Raw genomic sequence first — 27,204 nt, forward strand, 5'->3', positions numbered from 1 at the left:
CAATCTGTACACTGTGTGTGAGTTTGGAATCTGCCACTCTCGATTCATTATTAATCTTTTATGTGCCTCTAGAGGCACACAGTGTAGCCTTGATAGCTTGCCACACTCTTTTATCAGCATTTAGTAATTCATCCGAGCTTGTAGTTGTACAGTCAGCAAGCCTACTCCAGGGGGGTGTTTCATAAAGCCGTTCATAAAGTTACGAATGACTTACGAGCGACGAGTGATCAGTTCTTGTCCTGAATTATTGAAATTCTGATAAGTATAGCACATCACAACTGATCACCAGTCGTTCGTAAGTCTTTCGTAACTTTATGAACAGCTTTATGAAACAGGGCCTGGGTGTAGCAATGTAGCTCATTCCAAGAAAAAGGCCGTAGTGACACAATTTGGGGATTAACAGTAAGGGGATTAGGTAATTTCTATTTAGTGACAATTAGTTTCCGAGACATCTGTGCCAATTCAATGGCGAAGAAGGCAGGCACTCCAAGTGCAGGCAAAAAGGCGTACGAAGCACATAACATCTTCTATTGCATAATTTGTGATGCAAGGGCTCCTATCTGCAGAAAGGTCATTGGATGCATACAAGTTTATGCCATGTGGAAATATTATCATGATATATTTTCCTTGTGTGGAATTATAGCGGTTGAGATAGATCGTCCTAGCCACCTCTGTACACAGCACACTCTGCTCGACCTCACCAACCCAATACCGACACGGATTACCATCTAATCTCCGTCGGGCTCGAGCAGATACAAGTGGCTGCGCCGACAGATTCCGTGTCGCGAAAATGAAATTTGACACACCCGCCCTATGTGAATTAATTTTGTATACATCGGATACAGTGTGCTGTAAATACAATTCCCAGAATGAGGTACAGTGTATACACCTGTACGGTTTTATGCACCTCAGCAGTTAAACGAGAATTTCTTGTCAGGGCGGTCAGGGTACACATGGATATTGATGTTGAATTGGCAGAAAACTTTGCAAACATGCTTTGTTGTGTCTACAAAGTGACATCTACAGTATAAAGACAACTACATTTGGTGATTAAATCCACCAACTAATGGCATGTTTTGATATTAAAACATTTCAAAATTACTTTGATTGTTCTGGGCTTGGTCAGGCAAAGGGGAGAAGGTTTGATAGCGAACTATAAGATGATTAATTTTACTGTCTGCCTGTCTGTTTATACAGTAGCGTGAAGATGACACAGCCAATTAGATGTAATCTGTGCAATCTATAAATCATTTTATATGCTGTCTCTTGCTTTTAATTTCACAGTCCCTTCTCCAGACATCTACAACAATTAATTTGTACGTATTAAAGTAATAAAGTGTACGTATATTTGCCGTGTGCTATTAAAAAATCAGACTAGAGGAAGGTTCCACAGAGCAATCAAGAAGATTATGTGTTACATGGTGACAAGGGACATGTAAGCCTCTGCAACAATTGCTCCGGTCTTACTTTCTTTAAGGACTTTAAAAGGGTTACGGGTAGGGTTGCAATAGGGTCTTAGGTTTAGTTTGATGTGAGGATTAGGATTAGTGTTATGGTTATGATTGTGGGTACGTTTTATGTTTGGCTGAGCGTGCAGATATTCAGGAGCAATTGTTGCAGGAGCAAATCGTCGGGTGCCCGTGCATTGGCCGCTAACGCAATACAATTTGTATTGCGTTAGCGGCCAATGCACGGGCACCCGACGAAATGCCACGGGGACATGTTACAACATACAACCGTATGCGATAACAGAAGAAAATATGGGTTTTCAAATTCTCTGTTGTCAAAGATATAATCAAATTTGTCAAGCTTTTAGAAAGCCTCCAATGATAGAAGGAAGACTTAGCAACTCTGTATTTAAAAGAGAGAGCCAAAATAGCATTTAACTGCATCTTTCAATACTCATTCCCTGCTTGGTTGAAGTTTACTTTGAATATGATGGAATCAGACTGAAGTGAACTGAACTGAAATAAACTGATTTAGACTGAATTAAATGAAATCAAGTGTACTGGAATTAAACAAACACTAAATTTAAATTGATTAAAATTGAAAAGATTTGAATAAAACTGAGTCTGGATGGAAATGACTTGAATTAAACTGAATAATAGTAATCTTCATAAAACGAAGAATTGCTGATTCATACACAAGAGGAGATCTTGTGAAAGACCCGCTAGCAAGGAGAGATGTGGCTGGTCCAATTAAATCAATCTTCATTGGCTACCTACAGAGTACATATGAAAACCACGACAGCACCCATGAGCGAATATGTGCATCGACGCATTACATGGTCATTAGTAATGATAAGACTTCAGTCAAGATTCCTCAGCTGTGTGTGTGTGTGTGTGTGCACTTTCTCACTGTTTTTTTTGTTGTTGTAAAGATCAGTAATAAAGCTGTACACAGGTTGTTACAAGGATTATTCTCAAATACAGTATGTCCCCCCCCCCAAAAAAAAAAAAAAATAACAATCAAATTTTCGCGTTGATAACACCCAATATGATTAAACTGTCTAAATGCTACTTCAGGGTCTTAAAATATAACATATTAGCTCTATTTTGCAGAAACACCCCCATTCAATTTGGTTAAGCGGTCACAGAGAAATGTGGAATGTTGTAAAGCATGTGGTGGGTCTGATTCTTCCAAGTTTAGCAGTTCGATGCTTTTGTGTGTGAAAACAATAGACAGAACTTGGAGGGAAGAGATTCCGGGACATCCTCTACAAAATTCCTCATTTCTCTTTGACCACTGAAGCAAATCGAATGGGTTTTTTTTTTTTTTTTTGTAAGATGTGGGCAATGAATTGTAGTTTCATACCCTTAATTTGTATTTGGATTGATTCACTATTTTTAAAGATATCATCGCAGAGGGTCCTGTTGTAATTTTTTGGGGGGACATACGGTGTATCCGGGTGCTGTTCGTTATTCCGAAGATTCGCTATTCCGAAGGTTCGTTATTCCGAAGGTTTGTTAATCCGAAACACACAAATTCCCTATACCTAGTGGTTCGTTAATCCGAAAATGAAAAAGAGTTCGTTAATCCAAACATGTGTGGTGTTATTCCGAAGGTTCATTATTCCGAAGATTTGTTGATCCGAAAATGAAATTCGGAATAACGTCAGATTATCTGTGAAGTCACCTTAATATTTCATCTGGTATGGTATACAATGTAAAGCATTTTATCCTCTGATGAAACTGAATACTGTATACGCTATAATTTTCGCGTACATAAATTTTCGCGAATTGCCTCTGTCACACATTTTCGCGAGTGGTTAAATTCGCGATTGGGGGACCAGAGAAAATATGAAGTGGCAAAGAAAGTGTGAATTTTCAACTTACTAGCAAATAAGAATGATACTAGTTATACACTGCATGAAAAAAACTTACCAAACTCTGCGAACTAGTAAGTTAGAATTCAACATTTTTGAAGTGGTTAAGTCCATCGCGCTAGATTTCTGACGAGTGGTCCCCTTGCGATAATGGATTGGCTCTCTACAGTATTCGTAAGTAGACGTGGACGTGCGTAAATAAGCTTAGCCAGTATGGTCTGTTCGGTAAGCCGTGACATGGTATACTAGTACTGAAATGTTCGTATCATCAAGGCAAGGGATTTATTTTGGAAGGTAATATTTTCGCGTGTTGTTAATTTCGCGAATAGCTCCCGACTCGCGAAATTCGCGAAAATAAAACCCCCGCGAAATATATAGCGTATACAGTACATGGAGTGGTGGTAGAGAATGTTTAAGTAGTTGATTGAGTATGCAAGGCAGACTCAGCTTGGTAATCTCAGAAAATAAGAACGATCCAACAATTATGGTCCATCCATGCGCAAGCATTTATTAAGCGTTACATAATCCCTTTCCACAGTCAACTACATGATTGTGCCATCGAACAATGGAAATATTGATCGGGCACAAGGTATGAATAGAGCGTGTGCTGATGTGCTCACAAACTCTTTTGTTAATGTTATACAGAAAAGACACATGTATAAAGGTCAGCAAAGTCAATCTACTGAGCTCAACCTTGACCACTATGTACATGTACATTACATCTTTAACCCACTGAGGACGAGTCCCGAGTATACTTGGGCAGGTGTCTATGGGAAATGCGTGCTGTAGCAAAATCAGCCCGTCCTCAACAGGTTTACGAGTTTTACGGCAAAACAAGAACACACTACATCAGAGAAAAGGCAAATAATACTGCAATACACGCAATTTTCATGCAGAAAGAAAACAAATATCAATAGAAGAAACCCTAATGTTTCTATTACAGCCATTTAAGTGGGGAGAATAGCACAAATTAACATGAATTTAGGTCATAAATGCAAGCAATCCTGTCTACATCTTGGGAACCTGGTATAGCAAGTTCCCATCTGTTGACGCTACGGGAACACCAGGTTCCCATAAGGAACGGGTTTGATACGAGATAATCATACTCGGTCATTCTGTATGAGCTTTGGCTAATCATATGATGGATAACATGTGATAACATCTTCACATTTGTCACCACTGCGTTCCTTAATTAAAGAACTTAGTATTTAAAACCACAAGCATTCTTGCCTCTTAATGTGAGTACCCTGGAATGAAAAACCAAAGTATCCAAGAAATGTTTGGCTTTTCGACAGCAAAGCAGGGATGATACTGGACCTACATAATTTGTATGTCGCTTGTGGGGTATTTAGCAAAAGGATGGGAGAGCAGATTGTGAAAACCTGTGCATGATAGCTACTGGTATATGACGCGTTATGTGTGTGTTTTCAGAGTACAAATGTATGTGCATGCACAAAATGGACGGAGGGATGGATACGACACGCTGCACTTTGGTCCCTAATTGCACATGTGAACTATGCTAATGAATTCGGCTAATGGGGGGTGTCGGATTGACTGTCGGGGAGAAGATTCCATGGCCGCAGATCCACCGAGTGTCAATGGCATTGATCTCCGGCCAGCGGGATGGACGGACGCTTGGCAAGTTACAGGTGAAGGGCTGTACCTTTGTCTGGTAGTCAAGGGTGGGGATACAATTGTGTAGTTGTCAGGGCTAGGGAAATGAGGGAGGGAAGTGGTATTAAAAGTGTGAAAGCTACAAAAGCTGCGATGGATCACATAATGGCTACATGCTGTTAGATTTGCCCCACAGCTTTACAGTGTAGGAGGTTAAAATGGAGCCCACACTCCCGCATAATAATTAGTGACTGTAATTAGTGAGCAATAATCAATAATTAGCTTTTTTACACACATAAAGCAGCGAGGGGCCATGTTGCCGTGGCCAGATCATTTCAGTTGTGATAATCTTAATTTGAATGCCCAGCACATGGAGCCAGCCTAATGAGCTGCAGAGGGGGGCGTCCACACACACAACATGGCTGATGAGTACACTGTATGTGATTCCCAGAAACATGCAATGTACGTAGGAGGATAAATTGCTATTGATCTTTAGCGAACGTCCTTCTGCCTCTAATGTGAGGAATCTCCCCCTCCCCCCCCCCCCCCCCATACACATACCCACCAGACTTCTTGACAAAACCTAAAATACTGAACCCTTTATCCCATGTTTAAAATCCATGGCAGGGAACAATTTTCCTAGTACTGCACTGCAGTTTGCTCTGCATTTTTTTAAACTGCTCCACAAACTATTTTTTGTACCTAGCAGTTTCATTCCACAAAAGTGTAAGTGGAATCAAATTCAGTTGGTCTCAGAGTACGTAGAAGGCAACAGGCTGAAATGAGTTAATGATTACTGCAGTCCAGGAGTTCAATCCAAATTAAAGAAAAGGAAAGAAAATGAAAGAAGGGTTTAACATTACACTTGCTCATGAATAGAATACTCTTTCCTTCATTTATGCTGCAGCATTTTTGTTAAAATGTACACCTTCAATACATAACTGAAAACCAATTAGAAAGCATTTCTTCATACCAAACACCAAGTAGCTATAAAATCACAATTTCAAATGCCATACTATACATTTGTACATTGTACAATAATGTACACTCATGTTTGGCTTTCCTAAGAAGAATTAAAAGTCTATTTGATGAAATTCAATTTTTAAATGGTTGAAATATCCAAAAACATAAATAAAAACAAACACACGATTCCTCTGTATGCTCTTTGATACACGTAGTTCATATTAAATAAGTGGTTTCTGATTATCTCACAAAAACATGAAATCTACATCCCTATCTTAACAAAACCTATACCATCCCTTTAAAATAAGCAGGTTGAACAACCTTCAGAAAATTCTGCAACCCACACAGTTTTGTATCTGACAAACAACATATTAGGCTCAAATGAATGATAGTCATTACTCTACATTCTAAAGTATTATTAATGTCTAACAGTAATTATAGGCAAAGACATAGCACCAAAAACACAAAAACAACAAAATTAGTATGGTTTTTCGTGGTTGATGAGTTGATATTCAAGCCTTTAAATTACATGTATATTGTATGTGCACAGCAAGAGTACTTCAATAATTCAGGCTGCCAATATTTTCATCCTTTTCATCGATTTATTTTCTATCTATTCTTCGTCTTTCTTTTTGCTTACTTGCCCAATCAGATTAAAGACATAATTTACCATATGGGCAATTCCATGGGAATATGGACATGGCACTAAAATTTCAGCTTTATCATAATGCAAAAGAATTACTCATTATGTATTACCCATATATTGAAGTTAAAGAAACTCAAAGAATTATATCAATCGGTCAAATATTTCCCGAGAAACAGCTACAAATGTTTAAGACAATTTTTCAGTCATCCAAATTGCTAAAATGCATGCTTAACTTAATATAATTTTTTTTAATAGAAAAATTCTGCTAGCACTTCAATTAATTTATTTTAAAGAAGCAAATTGGTTCTACTTCAGTCTCCCATGAGGAAATTTTTATGCCACCTTCAAAAAATTCTAATCACCACATGAAAGTTCAGCCCTTGAGCCATGTAACGCGAGTTACCGAAACAAGAAATATTTTTCATTCTGAAGGAAGCAGTGGAGGTAATTTGTTGGGAATCATAATTTTCTAAATTCATCACACCCTGATACTGTACACAGGATGCTGACTTGAATATAGTCCAGTCAAAATAGGGTTTCACCCACCACTAATTGCAACAGTATGAATTCCACTGCAGTGCAACTTGTTATGGGCTCCTAAACACCATACTAAAAGTCCCAAGAAATCCAATGGGGTAAAGTGGCTAAATTTGCATAATATGCAAATTAGCTCCATAATGATAAAAATACAGTGTTTCCATGAAAACTATGCTTCTAGGTTTCAGATTGGAAAACCGAAAGTGTTTTAACGTATGTTTACAATGTCAGCTAGTGCGATGCAAACATTTCCATGGACATGATCTGGGCCTCATTTGCATAATATGCAAATTAGCTCCCATAAAATTTGATAAAAATACAGTGTTTCCATGAAAACTATGCTTCTAGGTTTCAGATTGAAACACCGAAAGTGTTGAAACTTATGTTTTCAATGTCAGTTAGTGCGATGCAAACATGTCTATGTACATATTCTGGGCCTCATTTGCATAATATGCAAATTAGCTCCAATAATGATAAAAATACAGTGTTTCCATGAAAACTATGCTTCTAGGTTTCAGATTGGAACACCCAAAGTGTTGAAACATATGTTTGCAATGTAAGTTAGTGCGATGCAAACATTTCCATGTACATATTCTGGGCCTTATTTGCATAATATGCAAATTAGCTCCAATAATGATTAAAATACAGTGTTTCCATGAAAACTATGCCTCTAGGTTTCAGATTGGAACACCGAAAGTGTTGAAACATATGTTTGCAATGTCACTTAGTGCGATGCAAACAATTCCATGTACATAATCTGGGCCTCATTTGCATAATATGCAAAGGGTACCGAGCCAACGGAATATTCAAATACACCAAAGTGCCCGATATGAGCATATCAAGAGTGTTCAAATGTGACATTTCAGTTTCTCTTCACCAAAAACAAACTTTTCAGCATTAGAAACCTAGCATGAATAATTTTAAGCGAATAATAGTTTGTTATCAGAAAGATAATGATAGCTTATCCATTAATTACTTAGAATCAAATAATATAAACAACTGTCAACATCTATAACTTGTCCAATTTTGTAATTAATGAACTCTATTTGGAGAGGTGCTTATTCGAATCTGGATGATTCAGCTCTTGCACCCTTGAGGGTTTTGAGATATTGAAGATAGCACAGTCAAAGGAAACTCTGTGGGTAGTGACCAAAGTTACCCCTATCGATCATATCCCCACGGCCATTTGCAAAACATGCATCAACCAACGCGATTTCCGTTGTTCTAAGCGTACAAGATTTTTTTTTTAAGTCGTTTGGCCGTCTAGCAAAGACTATTTCTATGAAAGTATATCTTTAAAAAGTGGTGCACATGAGTCAAAGCGACTCGGAGGGAGGTACCCGAATTTATCCCTATACCCTCACAGCCCGGTACAAAACACAGTATATACACGTGAATACACCCTCTATAACCCTCTATAACGTCCTTTTCGTTTCATTTCCATTAAATTTCAGTGGAAGTTATAGAAGAATTATTGTTCTACAATATCTATAAGATGAAAAGGTGAAATCCTAAAGGCAATGAAAAACATGCAGTATATACAACAGCGAAAAAAATGTTCCATGGGTACATGCCTCTGAAAAGTTCTTCCGCCTGTCTAGCACATACTCTTTTATTTTCGTAAAATGCAATTCAGGTAATACAGGAGACGTTGCTTTACAATATCTATATTGTCAAAAAGTTGGACATTCAAACGCAAGCCCTTGAGAAGTGCCCAAATCACCCATACCTTGACCTTCGTGGTCCCAAAACAGGTTAACAAAACATGCATTATATGCCGAAGCAAATTCAGTTGTACATGCACGTAGAAAGTCGTTTTGCCGGGTTGTAAATAAAAACACTTTACTTTTCATGATTTTTAAATGGTAGAGACACTGCTTTACAATATTCATATAGTCAAAGGGGTGCACACTCAAAGGCCACCGAGTGGGATGTGTTCAAATCATCCAACCCCCAGGGCAATATAGGAAACATGCACTATCATTTAGCACGAATATGTTCCAATTTTCCAACGGTTGTACAGCAAGTGCCCTATTGTTTTCAAGAAATGCAATATAATTGAAAGAAGAAAAAATTGCTCTACCTTAACTTTATTGTCAAAAGGGTGAACATTTCAAAGCAATCCCTTGGGAAGCGTCCAAAATTACACCTCCTCTCAAGCCCCGTAATTACAACACACGGATACTATGAACGCAAATACTGATGTTCTTTGGTACATGGTTTTAGAAGTAGTTCCGGCAATACAGCTACACACTTTTATATCGATGAATGTCGTGGAAATGATAGAAGAAGCATTGCTTCACAATATCTATTCAGTGAGAGGATGCACATTAAATTCCAATCCTGTGGGATGTGCCCCAAAGTACCCCACCCTCACGGCAATATAGAAAACATTGAATATCATTAACGCGAATATACTATATGTTCCAAACGTACATGTTTCAAACTTCGATCATGCCATGCAGCATGGGCACTTTTGTTTTCAAAAATACATTGTAGTTAATAGAGGAGACATCCCTTAACGATATCCATATTCTCTAAAGGGTGAACATTAAAGGACAATCCCTTGGGAATGGTCCAAAATTACACCTACGCTCACGCACCCTTAAGACAAAACACAGATATTAGCAACGCAAACACCGTTGTTCTAGCGTGGATGGTTTTAAAAGTAGTCCCGGCAATACAGCGAATACACTATTTATCAATGAAAAGTTATGGAAATGATAGAAGAGGCTTAACCTTACCAGATCTATACAGTGAAGAGGATGCACATTAAATGGTAACCCTGTGGGATGTGCCAAAAATATTCAACCCTCACGGCAACTTAGAAAACATATAATATCATACAACGCGAATATATATATGTTCCAAACGTACATGTTTTCAAAATTCCATCGTGCTGAATAGCAAAGGCACCTTTGTTTCCAAGAAATGCAACTAATTAATAGAGGAGACATTGCTCTACAATAACTATATTGTCAAAAGGGTGAACATTCAAAAGTAATCCCTTGGGAAGTGTCCAAATTCACATCTACGCTCACGCCCCCTTATTACAAAACACAGATATTAGCAACGCAAATACCGTTGTTCTAGCATGAATGGTTGTAAAAGTAGTTCCGGCAATACATCAAATACAATTTTCATCGATGACAAGTTATGAAAATGATAGAAGAAACTTAACTTTACAAGATCTATACACTTAAGAGGGTGCGCATCAAACGGCAACCCTGTGGGATGTGCCAAAAATACTCCACCCTCACGGCAATAATAGAAAACATATAATATCATATAACGCGAATATATATATGTTCCAAACGTACATGTTTTCGAAATTCCATCGTGCCGTATAGCAAAGGCACTTTTGTTTCCCCAAAAAAATGCAACTAATTAGTAGAGGAAACATTGCTCTACAATAACTACATTGTCAAAAAGGTGGACATCCAAAGGTAATCCCTGGGGAGGTGTCTGAATTTACACCTACGCTCACGCCCTTTATGACAAGATACGGATATTAGCAACGCAAATGCAGTTGTTCTAGTGTGAATGGTTTTAAATGTAGGTCCAGCAATACAGCAAATACGCAAATTTGCTTTACAAGATCTACACAATAAAAAGGGTGCTTATTGAAGGGCGACCCTGTGGCGTGTGCCCCCGAAATGCCCTTTATCCTCTTGGCAATATAGAAAACATATAATATCATATAACGCGAATATATATGTTCCAAAAGTACATACTGTCAAAATTCGATCGTGCCTTACAGCAAGGGTATTTTTGTTTTCAAGAAATGCAATGTAATCAATACAGGAGACATTGCTTTACAATACTTATATAGTTAAAAGTGATGCACATTTAAAGCGGCCCCTTGGGAGGCGCCCAAAGTTACCCCCTCAACCCCGCGTCCCCATATGCAAAACGTGCATTGTGCCAACGTGAGTACTGTTGTTATGAATGTACTCTTACAGTTACCGCTAATTTGCATTTTATGTAAATTATTTTTGTACGACCAATTCGAAAAGGCATCTATCGTGTTCATTGACCTACAAAATATAAGTTTATACATTTAAATCTTTAAAATTGGATAACGGGAAGCTGAGATCTGTCAATTTCCTCTCATTTCAGGTGCTAATTTGCATATTATGCAAATTTTACTAAATTGCCCCGCTGGATTTTTTGGGACTTTTAGTATGGTGTTCAGGAGGCCTCAACAACTTGCTCTGCAGTAAAATTCCTACTGTTGCAATTAGTGGTGGGTTACCCCCTAAAAATCGCTAGATTGACTGGACTAATAAACACTGTTATCACCTTAAAGAATGTCAATGAAAAGTGTAACGCGAGTTACCATGTAATGCGAGTTACCGGCATGTAACGCGAGTTACCAACTATAAACACAAGTTTCCCCCAACATAAGCAAATTTTAGCACTTAATTGAGCTAGATTGTGGTGAAAACAATCAAATGCAGTGTTACATGTATACACACTATGCTGGACTGAAACAAAGGAGGGCAGCCTAATAAACTGTGATTAGCATCAAGGCCACTGATCACATGCCACATTGAAGAGTCTAGCCAGGCTTTCACTGCATGTGTACAATGTATCCCCCAGTGAATGAGACCATTCAATTTATCTTTTGAATTTCCTGCATCAGTATTACAGAATTTTTATTACAGAATGCTATAAAGCACAGCAAGTGTTGGTTCTAATCCTTGTTCGGTGGTCTACTGAAGATGACACCTGTCCCGAGATCAGGAGGTTGTGGGTTCGAATCCTGCTCGAGTATGTATGCCCATGATTTTTTATCATGGCTACTAATAAAAACACTGATCAATTCAGGGAGCTTATTAAAGATGATGTAGGGCAATTTGTCAATCAGTTGCAATGAAAACATCTCAACGGAAGAATTTCATGAATTTGAATAATTACGCAGTACCCACTGCATGCTATAAGGATTAGAACCAGCACTTGCTGTCGGGCGAAAGCACAGTGGTCTAGTAGAGATGACGCCTGTCCGGTGATCAGGAGGTCGTAAGTTCGAATACTGCTCGAGTATGTACGCCCATGACTTTTTTTATCATGGCTACTACTAAAACACTGATCAATTCAGTGCTTATTTACGTCGATGTAGGGTAATAAGCCAGTTTGTAATTACACTGTAGCTCATGTACACATTGGTACAAATGACCTTTCTTTTTTCTCAGTTGGTTCGGCACTTCACTTGTTTTCAAAGCAGCATAATGCATAAGCTTGCACGACATAACGATTTATGGAACTTTTACACATGTATGTTCAAAAAAAGAATGAACTTGCATTTCAGAATACTCCCATCATTATATAATTTAGCAGGCATCCATTTCATTGTTTTGTATTGAATGCAGTAACAGCTTATTTCCTTTTATATTGCAAAATACAGAATGTACTATTCTTGCTGTGAGGTGGATGTGCTGGCAAGCATCATTTAGATACAGTTTATAAGGATCGCATGAATAATCATCGCATCACAGATGCTTATCTCAGTGAATTTACAAACCAGAATGCCTGTTGGTACAAATGACCTTTTTTTGTTCACGCACAAAGTGGAATTACGAACTGGTCTTTTTGTCAATCAGTCGCAAAGAAATGTACTAGTTTTCACTCCTCACAAAGATAGGATTTGAATTTTTGAAAGATTGTAAGCTTTTTTGTAAACTTGTAGATAGGGTTTGATACTTTTATGTTTTGTTTTAAAAAGACTTTCAACATTTTTCATCTTTACACTCTGAAACTTACAATGCACTTAATACACCTAAATCATCTAGATATTCAAATATATTCAAGGTCTCTATGAGGAGTGAAGCTCTTATTAGTCTGAAACGCACTCTTCTATTGGGTTTATTAGTAAAATATTTGTTTAACATTTATTCATTTTACTATCTACACAAATAAGCATCTCTCAGAATATTCAACACAAGATTCAGTGCCATCAGTGGACATAATGTAACGCGAGTTACCGTAACGCGAGTTACCGACATAAAGGCTCCCTACTTTTTTCCAGGTCATTGTTACTCAACTTCGATATTGTTAATTTATGAGTCCTAACCCACTATCAATTCAAGGTAGGAAAACTTTTATCAAGATTGTCTAGTATGAGGAGACTTTCCAAAAAGAGGTCTTCATAGAATTGACCATGTCCTTTTTGTGTAACGCGAGTTACCGAAATCAAATGATCCAAGAATCCCAACATGTTTGTCCTTTATTTTTCTTTTTGGACTCATTTAGTTGGTGTATGTCTACTTAACCCATGATGAAAAAAGTAACTTGTAGATCCTACCAATTACAAAGATATTGGCACATTATCCCATAAATGTACCCATTATTTGTAACGCGAGTTACCGTGGAATTGCCCACTTGCAGATGAAACAAAAACCCAGCTTTAGTGCTTCAAAATAGTTCTAAAATGTGAGTTAGGGATAGAAACAACCAATGTAAATATTTGAATCAGAATAATCGATGTTAAGTATTGTTAAATATATACAAAATGTGAACAATAGTTATGATAAAAATGTTTTTAGAATAAACCATCTACAGTTATGGATTAATGAGAAGAATAGTGATATCTCCTTATATTTTAGGCTTTGATGGCAAAATTTTCACAGGGTATAACTGTTTTGTGAAAAAAACTGACCTACACATACAATGTATGCATCAAATGTGATATCTCGGAACATTTTTAAAATCACTGCTCCCAATGGTAAACAGTACCTTCAAGTGGGAAAAACAACTGATGTAAAATGCAACAATATATAAAATTCGTTGAAGATTGTATTTCAAAAGAAGTGATAAAAGTAGCCATCCACTTATAATACCAAAATTAATCCATTCTCATGTCCTGGCACTATGCCAGTGTAGATTATCATGACTGTGTTGTATAGCAACATGACAGTTCGTGGAAGACTTTCCATTTTGCACATACTGCAGGAAAAGGTCATTTCTGATAACACGCATGTTGTTTTCCAAATTCACTGAGATAAGCATCTGTGATATATTGTGATTATTCATGTGTAACACCCCTGTAGGGGTACGGGGTGCTAGGATGATAAAAGGATGAGAAGAAACAGGTTGATGGTTGTGGTATCAGCGTGCATGTATAGAATGACACACATTTATTACTCTCATTAAGTCTCAACAGACAAAACTGAAGCATCATCAAATACTTTAGAGCAATAATGTATAACAAAAGCGTAATAACCCTTGAACTTAACACAAAGTTAATCCACACAGTCAGTTCTTAGTTAAACGCATAAACTAAACTGAACTACATAACTATTTAATTCTGTCATAATCAGTACTTACATATGATATGTATTAGTTACCAATATTTCTAATCAATAATCAATTAACTGTCTGATTATGATCAAAATATTATTCCAACAAACTCATTAATTTCACTTCTCCTTTCCTTTCTATCAACAATGTATATAACCATGTTCAACACATATTTTAACGATATCTTAATATATCTACTCACAGTTTCCTGTCTGTACTAAATTCAGTTCCCATAATTATTCCATATCTGTTTTAGTCTTTCTTATAAAATGACATATAAATTATTATTAATTGAAGTGTATTGTAACACAGTTGGCCTTCCCTCCATGAGTGAAGTAATTCTAAACATGTGATTTATCCGACTAAACAGCTCTCTCACATTATAATTTCCAATCATATGCTATAACTTTTAGTATGAGTCTTCATACTAAAATGTAAAACTAAAACTGAAACTCAACCAATTATGTTCATTCCACAACCAATAACCAATTATTCTCCTAACCATTCTTCTACAGTTTTTCCCATAAGGAAAACATTTAAAATAACTAACTTCTCAACTTAATACTCTTTCTTCAGATAAATTACTACAACAACTCACTCACTAGTACAGAGCCAGCGAGCATAAACTGAGGGAGGAAGTCGATAAACTCTTTTCTAACAAAGAGAACCATGGCTCTTGCCTTCATGTATACATTAAACTTCCCTTATCCTCCTACATACAAACTTACTCCACTCTGTGAGCTGGGAGGACAACATCTTGCTAGAGACTGTGCTAACATACAGCACTTCCTGTCCCCTTGATAGTCTATAACACAGACCCTATAACTATTGACATACTCTAGCTTCTCTTTATATACAGTGGTAAATGCATCTATTGAAATAGCCTACACAACTCTACAATCAATGATATACTAGTATCTGATATTCTCAATGATACCTATAGATCAAGATTCAAGTAACATATATTCATTGATAAAACATTTATGTACATGTAAGGGGTCTGAATAATTCAGACTAGCTTCGCAGATTGGGGTTCCAACACACTGGCCGTAAAACTCTTAATCTCTGCCTAGTCAGTCCCAACATCTATTCAGTCTCTCTCAGAGAACAAAAGCCTAGCCCTCTTCCACAGGCACAATGACAAACATGCTGGTACTCTAAACGCTGCATCTAGGCATGAAACAAAGGACCAATTTGCAAACCTGTGCCCCATGGTATACACCATGTAGAATGCATATGTACAGATTGTGTGTACCTGCACTGCAAGATACACTCACATCCCAAACCTTATTGAAGGTCTATATATGCTACAAACTAGACATCAACACAACCCATATACACAAGTTATCTACAAATTATACATTCATCTATACTTTAGCATGTGCAATATACCAACACCAGTGCATTTTCATCTATCACTAATAAATCAAAGTTAACATATAATAGCACTCCCAAACTCAACACATACTAGCATGGTCATCCAGCCATATACATGTAGTACTTTATGACTCCATGAAATGTTCTCTCAAAATACATCTTATTTATATCCTATGAGTGTGAGTGCATTATCAATAATACACATGTCAATGGTAAATGATTACATTCCCTTTTGCAACACCATTAGAAATAATATAAAATCAGAGATGAGAAGAGACTTACCTAGGATGATAAAAGGATGAGAAGAAACAGGTTGATGGTTGTGGTATCAGCGTGCATGTATAGAATGACACACAAGCTGCTACGACTTCCTGCCACTGTTTCCCCTCACCCAAACTCTTTGGACTCCTCCATTCTCCAAAGAGGGGGGGGGGTATTATGTAATGGGGAGGTACAGATGATGAAGCAGGTACTGTAGCTTCATCATTGAGGAAACCTCTTATTGTGTACAGCAAGTAAAGTATAAAGTAAATCAAAAAAATAGGGGGGGGGGGCATTGTGATCTCACTCCCAGGATCACACTCTTCCCTCCACAAGAAATGTCGTCCTCGACATTTAACTTATGTAGTATTCACATCAAACCTGTAGACACTTCAAATATAACACGAATAAGTCATGTTGTTACTTTGCATGAATTGTAAACACTATCATCATACTGGGCATATCAGCATAATTCATCTAATCCAAATTCAAACTGTTCAATATCCTTATGAAGACCAGCATTAATGGTGAGCTCAATTCATTAAAGCTGAAATTCATGACCTGTCAGGCCTTAATTCATGAAACAATTTTACATCTGCGATGCCAGGAAAGAATGAATTAATCTTCATGAGTACTGTCTCATCTCTTAAACTGGTGTAACTTGGATCCTAAATCATTATACTGGCTTGACTCTACCAGAAACACAGTGTCATGATTTCATATCCTACTAAAATCGAGTGTTTAAACTCGTCCTATATACACCAATTTTCAGTTTCACAGCGCTGTGACTTTTCCCCATCGACACATACTCAATACATTTACATACCAGTAGACGATATATCCGCCAACGTGGCCGACAACAATTCATGGATTATACTTCAAACGCTGTTTTTCTTCGCTGGTCTAAATTCTCCAGTCAATCTCTCACAAAAATTGTGTTAATTAGTTACTGTGGCCCAGGGGAACTATACCATTGATTATGAGGGGGCAGAAATGTAAATGGCCATGGATGAAATGGCATTGCTTGATTGCCATTTGTAGGCACGCCACCGTTTCTTTCTGGTGGTAGCACACCTGGTTGGGAGAAAGTGTTTTGAGGACCTAAATGTCCCTGTTGATGGGTTGGCATGTAGTTTTGGTTAATGGTCATAGGGTAAAACGGAGGTTGAAAGGGGCTCTGTTGGGGAATCCCGTAGACTGGTTGGGGAGCTAGGGATGCAAGAAAATGAGGTTGGTAGTTATATGCAGTGGACATAACCTGTCCTTGGGTTGGTTGGGATGATGGTTGTCCTAGATGATCATAAACAAACCGCTCTGGGGGATGCCTGACTCGTTGAGGTCGCCTGTCCCTGTTGTCCTGCCAGATTGCTTCATCAGATCGGGTGTCGTCCTCATTCTCACTGTTGTCTGCATGGCCTCCGGTAGGGCTACCCAACACTGGTGCGGTGTCGTCCTCTGCCTCGGCGTGGCCACCTGCATCAGCATTGTAACCTTCTGCGTTGCCACCTGCATCAGCGTTGCCACCTGCATCAGCGTTGTCACCTGCATCAGCGTTGTCACCAGCATCAGTGTTGTCACCTGCATCAGCGATGTCACCTGCATCAGCATTGTAACTCGCATCAGCGTTGTCACCTGCATCGGCGATGTCACCTGCATCAGCGATGTCACCTGCATCAGCAATGTCACCTGCATCAGTCGGTTGGAGGGTAGGGTCATCCTGCATAGGGGCCTGTTGGGTCTGAGTGTCAGGAAATGGGCGAGTGACAAATAGCTGGATATCATCGTCACTATCGTCAGCCATGGGACCACGGCGTTCAATGACATCCCTTTCATTGGTTTTTCTCTTTGGAGGTCTGAAAGTACTTGACTGGGTAGCACGAGAGTCATTTTGGGGTGGTCGGGCAGGCAGTAGGTTGCAAGGTAGAAGTAGATTGCGGTGTAAGACCCTGACTTTTCCCTGACCGCTTTCTGGTGTCAGCTCGTAAACAGGGATGTTGTCTCCTTTCTGCTTTACCACAACATACACCTTATCCTCCCAGTAGGATCGTAGTTTGGAGGGTCCTTCTGATGGATGCACATTTCGCACAAGTACCCTGTCACCAGGCGAGAGCACGTTAGATTTGGCCCTTTCATCATAGTGGAGCTTTCTCCGTCCGGCTGCCTGTCCAGCATTTCTGGCTGCAATGTCGTAGGCCTGCTCCATCTGTCTGCGCCAGCGTGTGACGAAGGCCTCCTTGCTCTCAGTCTGTCCCTCCTTCTCATGCTCAAAACCAAAGGCAAGGTCAATCGGTAGTCTCGGATGACGGCCAAACAACAAGAAGAAAGGGGAGAAACCTGTTGTTTCATTCCGCATACAGTTATATGCATGTACCACCTTGTCGACGGATGCCTTCCAGTTGGCCTTTTCTCCTTCTGGTAGTGAGCGCAGCATTCCTAGTAAGGTGCGGTTGAACCGCTCAACTTGACCGTTACCTTGAGGGTGATATGGGGTCGTCCTAGAATGGCCAATACCGGAGAGTTCTTGCAGTCTTTGGAAGAGGTTGTTTTCGAACTCCCTCCCTTGGTCGTGGTGCAGACGTTTTGGGAAACCATACTTCAGACAATAATGGTTGAAGATGATGTCTGCAGCTGTTTTCCCGCTCTTGTTCCTTGTGGGGTACGCCTGAGCAAAGCGAGTGAAGTGGTCTACGATCACTAGAATATATTCGTAGCCACCTTTGCTCTTCTCCAAGTGAACAAAGTCAATAGAGACTAACTCGAATGGATGGGTTGTTTCGATGTTGACGAGAGGCGCTTTAGTAATCCTTGCTGGCTTCTTTTGTCTAAGGCATTCGCATCTCTGCGTGATGAACCGCGTGACATCGTCCTCCATGTTCGGCCAGTAGAAACGTTCTCTGGCCAAATGAAGTACTTTCTCTGGTCCAAGATGGCCCATGTTGATGTGCAGCTCCCTGTAGACCAGGGCACGATATTCTTCGGGGAGGACGAGCTGAAGACATGATGCGGTTCTACGACGGAGAATACAGTACTCATCAATTTCCAGCTTCTTCCATTCCCTCAGAATTTGGCGTGTCTGTCTCGGCAACTGCTGCCTCTCTCGGATGCTTGGTGGTTTCCCTTCGCGATACAGTTTCAGAGCTGCTGATATTCCTGGGTCTCGCTCCTGTGCGGATTTTATCTCCATCATGCTGAGCTTCTCCAGTGGACCATCTTCTACACAAGGATCATTACCATTTACAGCATTCACTGCCATGATCCATGGAGCACCTTCCTTGTGACCAACTTGGATACCTGCACAGACAGCACTGAGTGTTGTAGGGGAGATGCACTCAGTGAAATCATGCATTGTGAAGCAGTCCAGGGGCTCTCGGGAAAGGGAGTCGGCGTCCACATTGATTCTTCCAGGTCGATACTTGATCGTGAAGGAAAAGTCTGCTAGTTCTCCCACCCAGCGTAGTCCTGTAGCGTTGAGTTTGGCAGAAGTCAGGACATATGTGAGGGGATTGTTGTCGGTGTACACTGTAAAGGGTGGTGAGTAATACAGGTAGTCCCGAAATCGATCACATATGGCCCACTTCAGTGCGAGGAATTCTAGTTTCCCAGAATGGAGGTGGTATCGTTTCTCTGCTGGTGTCAAGGTTCGCGAGGCATAGGCAATCACCCTGAGCTTCTCTCCCTGCTTCTGGTACAGCACAGCTCCAAGTCCCTGGTTGGACGCATCCGTGTGCAGCACGAACGGCTTCTCGAAATCTGGAAATGCCATAACTGGTGCTTGCAGCAGGCTGTCAATCAAGGAGCTCAGGATCTCATGGTGGTGGTCCGTCCACTCGATGGGGTGATTAGAAGGGAGTACGTGGTCATTCTTCTTGCCTTTTCCTTTCAGCTTCCCTCCTTTGTTCTCAGGGGAGATGGAGAGGAGGTTGTACAGATGTCGAGCTGTCTTCGAGAAGTTCGGAATATACCGCCTGTAGTAGCCCACGAGTCCAAGTACTCGCCTCAGCTCACCTACTGTCTTGGGCGTCTTTTCTCGAAGAGCTTCCACAGCCTGAACGTCTGCTGGATCTGAGCGATGGCCCTCAGAAGACACGATTCTACCCAAGTACTTCACTTCCCTCTCAAAGAAACGACACTTGGATGGCTTCAGTTTAATTCCTTTTGCTTTCAACCTCTGAAGGACTTGCCGTAGATGCCTGACGTGGTCCTCGAAAGTTGAGCTGTAGACCAACACGTCGTCAAGGTAGACGTGACAGATGTCACCACTCAACTCCTCCAGGCAACTCTCCATGCATCTTTGGAATACAGCAGGGGCATTGGTAAGGCCAAATGGAATCCTATTCCATTCATACAATCCCCAGGGAGTGACGAAAGCTGTCATATGCCGGCATTCCTCTGCAACAAATCCTTGGTGGTAAGCTTTCCCTTGGTCGAGGGTGGAAAACCACTGGTTTCCACCAAGGCTGTCGAGGACATCTTGAATGCGAGGAATGGGCTGTCTGTCTGGGATAGTCTTGGCATTGAGGGCTCTATAATCAATGCAAAGGCGCAGTGATCCATCTCGTTTCCTCACACAAACCACTGGAGAAGAGTACGGGGAGGAAGATTTCCTTATCCAGTTCTTCTTCAAGAGACCCTGGATATAGTCCTTGACTTCACGAAGTAGTGGACGAGGGATAGACATGTATGTCTTCTGCACTGGGACTTGATCGGTGAGGTTTATCTTCATGTGAAGGTCACTGATATTCCCAATGTCTTCATCCCCCATTGAAAATGCTTCCTTCTCTTCTCGCAGCATCTCGAGGACCATAAGCTTCTGGGGAGGGGACAGGTGGTCAAGGCAGAAATTTGAGAGCCAGTCATCTTCAAGGGTTGTTTTGATTTCACCAACACTAGCCTGTTTGGCAACTGGGATTGATTCGATGCCAGAGATTGGTTCTAATGTAGCAATCACAGACTGTTTTGCTACCACTATATCTCCCTTGGAAGAGTTCGTCACCACTACTTTCACCTTGCTGAACTTTCCCTTCCCGATCTCCACAATCGCTGGGTTCACCTCCAGGGATTCATGTAGTGAAGTGTCAAGGGCAGGTTCGAGCAATGCTGTATGACCGCGTAAGTCTCCGGTGTGTATCTTGCAGGTGAAGATTGAGCTTCCAGGAGGGATACGTCGTGTGGTCTTCCCTGATCGTACTGACGTGTTGGGCATTGTGTATGGTGTCGTTATGAGGTCGACAATGGCGTTGATTGTTGGCTGAGGCTGACTTGGAAGTATAGAGGACATGACTGCCCCTATCTCTGAACTTGAGTTGTTGGGGACCAAGACAGCTTCTGCAATGACATTGTACCCCAATATAATCTGGTTATCCATGGCATTTGTTACAAGGAATGGTACCATAATCTCAGTCTTTGTTGGCTGGTCCAGGCAGACGCAGAACTCAACATATCCCAGGAATGGTATGGTGGTGCTGTTGGCAGCGGAAAGTTGTAGAGAGCCATCAGGAAACAAGGAAAAGTAGAAATTACGCAGTGCGTAACATATGTCCCCGCCGGAAGTAGCATTTTGTAACAAAATGTGCAATATAGGTAAAAAATCAAGGTCAAAGGTCAAAGAAGTCAAAGGTCAAAATTCTGTGTAGAAGTTTTGAAGCCCTCACCTAGTGCCATCACATAAAGCAAATGGAATCGAAATTGGGTTAGAAATGGCGAAGGAGTAGCATTTTGTAGCCAATGTACAATATAGGTCAAAAATCAAGGTCAAAGGTCAAAGAAGACAAAGGTCAAAATTCTGTGTAGAAGTTTTGAAGCCCTCACCTAGTGCTATCACATAAAGCAAACGGAATCGAAATCGGGTTAGAAATGGCGAAGGAGTAGCATTCTGTAGCAAAATGCACAATATAGGTCAAAAATCAAGGTCAAAGGTCAAAGAAGTCAAAGGTCAAAATTCTGTGTAGAAGTTTTGAAGCCCTCAACTAGTGCCATCATATAAAGCAAACGGAATCGAAATCGGGTTAAAAATGGCGAAGGAGTAGCATTTCGTAGCAAAATGTACAATATAGGTCAAAAATCAAGGTCAAAGGTCAAAGAAGTCAAAGGTCAAAATTCTGTGTAGAAGTTTTGAAGCCCTCACCTAGTGCCATCACATAAAGCAAACGGAATCGAAATCGGGTTGGAAATGGCGAAGGAGTAGCATTTTGTAGCAAAATGTACAATATAGGTCAAAAAATCAAGGTCAAAGGTCAAAGAAGTCAAAGGTCAAAATTCTGTGTAGAAGTTTTGAAGCCCTCACCTAGCGCCATCACATAAAGCAAACGGAATCGAAATCGGGTTAGAAATGGCGAAGGAGTAGCATTTTGTAGCAAAATGTACAATATAGGTCAAAGGTCAAGGTCAAAGGTCACGACTGAAATTCTGTGTAGAAGTTTCAAAGCTCCCATGTAGTGCTATCATATAAAGCAAACAGAATCAAAATTGGCTCATAAATGACAGAGAAGTAGCAAATTGAAGATTTTGATCACACACGGACGCACACACGGACACACGGACACACGGACACACGGACGGACGGACGGACAGACGGACGGACACACGGACACACACACGTACGGAGCCCGTTTCATAGTCCCCTGCTCGAACTCGTTCGGCGGGGACAACAAATCCGAGATTGGTCGAATCTCCTTCCTTGGATGATGCTTCCTCAGCCATCCCTTGGAGAGGACAGAAACCTGGGCTCCCGTATCCCATAGCGCCTCAGCTCTCTTCTCTCCAATAAAGCAGCTGATGTTACACCTCTCACCCACTAGTCTGGCCACTCTGAGTCTATTCCCTGGACGATGGGATGTTTCTACTGGTTGTCGGGACGAGACTGGTTTGGGCGCTCCATGTCCCGTCTGGGCACCCCACTGCCGTTTCCCTGGCTGCGACATCCTCGGGCAAAGTGCTCACTGCTCCCGCACCGGAAACAGTGGGTACAGTTGTCTCCTCGGCCGGCCTCTTGGCAACTGGTACAGCCGCGTGAACGACGCTGACGTGGAGGAGGTTGGCGGGGTTGCTGTGTCTGCATCTCCTTCTGAATGATCGATCGTATGGCAGCTTGCATCTCCTCCCAGTTGGGTAACCCTGACTGTGGCTGCTCAGTTCTTTTCGGCTGCTTGTTTTTGGTGTTTTCTGTTATTTGTTGCGCAGAAACTTCGCTGACAGACGGGAATTTGCTTGGTTTAAAAGCCAGCTTCTGTCTCCTCTCTGCCTCATTGCCAACAGCAACTGTCAGTGCTTCGAGAAGTGTCTCATCTGACCCGTCTTTATTTAGGAATGGCTTGAGTTCCTGCCGAATCACATCACTGTGTAACCCCGTCGTGATGGCATGAAGAAACATCTGTTGTACCTGATGCTCCTCATACGTCACGCCGGATCCAGTCTCTTTACAGGCAAACAAAATCTTTTGTCTCAAGTCCATGGCCCTGAGGACGAAGTCATGCTCCGTCTCTTTCCTGTCTTGCGCTGTGGTGGAGAGCTCTTGGAAGAGTGAGGTGGCATCCTTCTCCCTGTAATGAGCCCGGAGAATCCTTCGCAGAGTTGGAAGGTCTAGGCCAGCTCTTCCCTCGAGGTAACTGCGGAGACGTAATCCGGGAACAATCGCTCTTATCACTTGCTCCACTACTTCCTCTTCCGGGCATCCTTTTCTCAAACCACTATCTATCTGTCGGATCAGGCTTGAAAAAGATAGGCGGTCCTTCTGTTGTGGTTCACCTATCTGGCCGAAGATCTTAAATTCCCGGCGAAGAGATAGGTTTCCCACCTGAAGAGGAAGCGGGAGGGTTGCAGGTTGAGCTGGTTGGGATCCTGGGGCCTGTAATGGTTTGGCAGTTGTAGCTGTCTGCGTCTCCATTACCTCTTCCCTCACTTGTTGATCCGATCCACTCGTCTGACACTGCTTTTCATCAGCGCCCTCCTCATCTGCACCCTTTCCAAGAGCCTCATTCACCTTCAGCCATACCGCCTCACCTCCGTCGTCCTGATCTTCGACTTCCTCACTGACCAGGTACCGGTGCAGGAGTCGTCGGAGCCCAGCGCGTCCTTTCAACTTAGCCCCGGCAACATCCGCCTCCTTCAGATGAAGCATTTCAGCTACCTCGAGGAACTCCCCCTCAGTGCTCGCCTGTAACCTTCCGAGCACGTCGGTCATTAGCTCTTCCATCTGTTCAGTCATCGTCACTCAAACCCTGGTGATGACTTCCGTGCAGCTGAAATCACTCTCTTTGGCAGATATTACCAGGCTGGTCTCCAGTTCGCTTAGGGTGGGTGATGCATTAACTAGTAATGCCGCAGAAGTGTTGCAGACATCACTGACTTATACACCATCCGGGCAGTGCCTCCAGAAAATGTAACACCCCTGTAGGGGTACGGGGTGCTAGGATGATAAAAGGATGAGAAGAAACAGGTTGATGGTTGTGGTATCAGCGTGCATGTATAGAATGACACACATTTATTACTCTCATTAAGTCTCAACAGACAAAACTGAAGCATCATCAAATACTTTAGAGCAATAATGTATAACAAAAGCGTAATAACCCTTGAACTTAACACAAAGTTAATCCACACAGTCAGTTCTTAGTTAAACGCATAAACTAAACTGAACTACATAACTATTTAATTCTGTCATAATCAGTACTTACATATGATATGTATTAGTTACCAATATTTCTAATCAATAATCAATTAACTGTCTGATTATGATCAAAATATTATTCCAACAAACTCATTAATTTCACTTCTCCTTTCCTTTCTATCAACAATGTATATAACCATGTTCAACACATATTTTAACGATATCTTAATATATCTACTCACAGTTTCCTGTCTGTACTAAATTCAGTTCCCATAATTATTCCATATCTGTTTTAGTCTTTCTTATAAAATGACATATAAATTATTATTAATTGAAGTGTATTGTAACACAGTTGGCCTTCCCTCCATGAGTGAAGTAATTCTAAACATGTGATTTATCCGACTAAACAGCTCTCTCACATTATAATTTCCAATCATATGCTATAACTTTTAGTATGAGTCTTCATACTAAAATGTAAAACTAAAACTGAAACTCAACCAATTATGTTCATTCCACAACCAATAACCAATTATTCTCCTAACCATTCTTCTACAGTTTTTCCCATAAGGAAAACATTTAAAATAACTAACTTCTCAACTTAATACTCTTTCTTCAGATAAATTACTACAACAACTCACTCACTAGTACAGAGCCAGCGAGCATAAACTGAGGGAGGAAGTCGATAAACTCTTTTCTAACAAAGAGAACCATGGCTCTTGCCTTCATGTATACATTAAACTTCCCTTATCCTCCTACATACAAACTTACTCCACTCTGTGAGCTGGGAGGACAACATCTTGCTAGAGACTGTGCTAACATACAGCACTTCCTGTCCCCTTGATAGTCTATAACACAGACCCTATAACTATTGACATACTCTAGCTTCTCTTTATATACAGTGGTAAATGCATCTATTGAAATAGCCTACACAACTCTACAATCAATGATATACTAGTATCTGATATTCTCAATGATACCTATAGATCAAGATTCAAGTAACATATATTCATTGATAAAACATTTATGTACATGTAAGGGGTCTGAATAATTCAGACTAGCTTCGCAGATTGGGGTTCCAACACACTGGCCGTAAAACTCTTAATCTCTGCCTAGTCAGTCCCAACATCTATTCAGTCTCTCTCAGAGAACAAAAGCCTAGCCCTCTTCCACAGGCACAATGACAAACATGCTGGTACTCTAAACGCTGCATCTAGGCATGAAACAAAGGACCAATTTGCAAACCTGTGCCCCATGGTATACACCATGTAGAATGCATATGTACAGATTGTGTGTACCTGCACTGCAAGATACACTCACATCCCAAACCTTATTGAAGGTCTATATATGCTACAAACTAGACATCAACACAACCCATATACACAAGTTATCTACAAATTATACATTCATCTATACTTTAGCATGTGCAATATACCAACACCAGTGCATTTTCATCTATCACTAATAAATCAAAGTTAACATATAATAGCACTCCCAAACTCAACACATACTAGCATGGTCATCCAGCCATATACATGTAGTACTTTATGACTCCATGAAATGTTCTCTCAAAATACATCTTATTTATATCCTATGAGTGTGAGTGCATTATCAATAATACACATGTCAATGGTAAATGATTACATTCCCTTTTGCAACACCATTAGAAATAATATAAAATCAGAGATGAGAAGAGACTTACCTAGGATGATAAAAGGATGAGAAGAAACAGGTTGATGGTTGTGGTATCAGCGTGCATGTATAGAATGACACACAAGCTGCTACGACTTCCTGCCACTGTTTCCCCTCACCCAAACTCTTTGGACTCCTCCATTCTCCAAAGAGGGGGGGGGGGTATTATGTAATGGGGAGGTACAGATGATGAAGCAGGTACTGTAGCTTCATCATTGAGGAAACCTCTTATTGTGTACAGCAAGTAAAGTATAAAGTAAATCAAAAAAATAGGGGGGGGGGGGCATTGTGATCTCACTCCCAGGATCACACATGCAATCATTATAATGGGGCTTGCCCTTGTGACAGCACATCCACCTTGCAACAACAGAGAGTTTATTATCAAAAGCCTAGCGTTTGACAATACTAATGAAACAATACTTTAATAGCAATGTTTTTAGCCCACAATATTAAAATGCACGCTTCCCAAAATGTTAATTGATAGGGCATTCTGGTCACTTGGTCTACAGCTGTATGCAAATTTGTTTGTTTGTTTTTTGGTTTGAACATGAACTTCATGAATTGTTACATGTAATTGGGCATACTTAATGCATTATGTTACTTTGAAAACAAGTTTAATTTTTTGTTTAACCAATTGAGAAAGCAGAAAGGTTACTTGAGAAAATGTGCTTACCATGACTTAAAATCACAAACTACAGTGATGTACCTTATTGTGTATTTTGGTTCCTTTTTGCAGATAAAATATCTCAGGCTTAAAGGGTATTCACCATTGGAAGCACCGATTTTTTTTTTTTTTAATGTTTAAGTTATGACATTTGATGCATACTGCATGTGTACTGTACATGTAGGTCAGTTGTATCACAAAACATCCTACCATATAAAAATTTAGCA

General features: G+C 40.4%; 1 protein-coding gene across 1 annotated transcript in view; it reads right to left on the minus strand.

Annotated features, from left to right (window-relative positions):
- The window catches only part of LOC139708458 (serine/threonine-protein kinase BRSK2-like), a 112,239-nt gene that overhangs the window by 32,766 nt on the left and 52,269 nt on the right, over nucleotides 1–27,204 (minus strand).

Source organism: Diadema antillarum, unplaced genomic scaffold, assembly GCF_040938485.1.
Source record: "Diadema antillarum isolate AM-2024a unplaced genomic scaffold, OU_Dant_1.0 seq00001338_RagTag, whole genome shotgun sequence".
NCBI classification, from domain to species: domain Eukaryota; kingdom Metazoa; phylum Echinodermata; class Echinoidea; order Diadematoida; family Diadematidae; genus Diadema; species Diadema antillarum.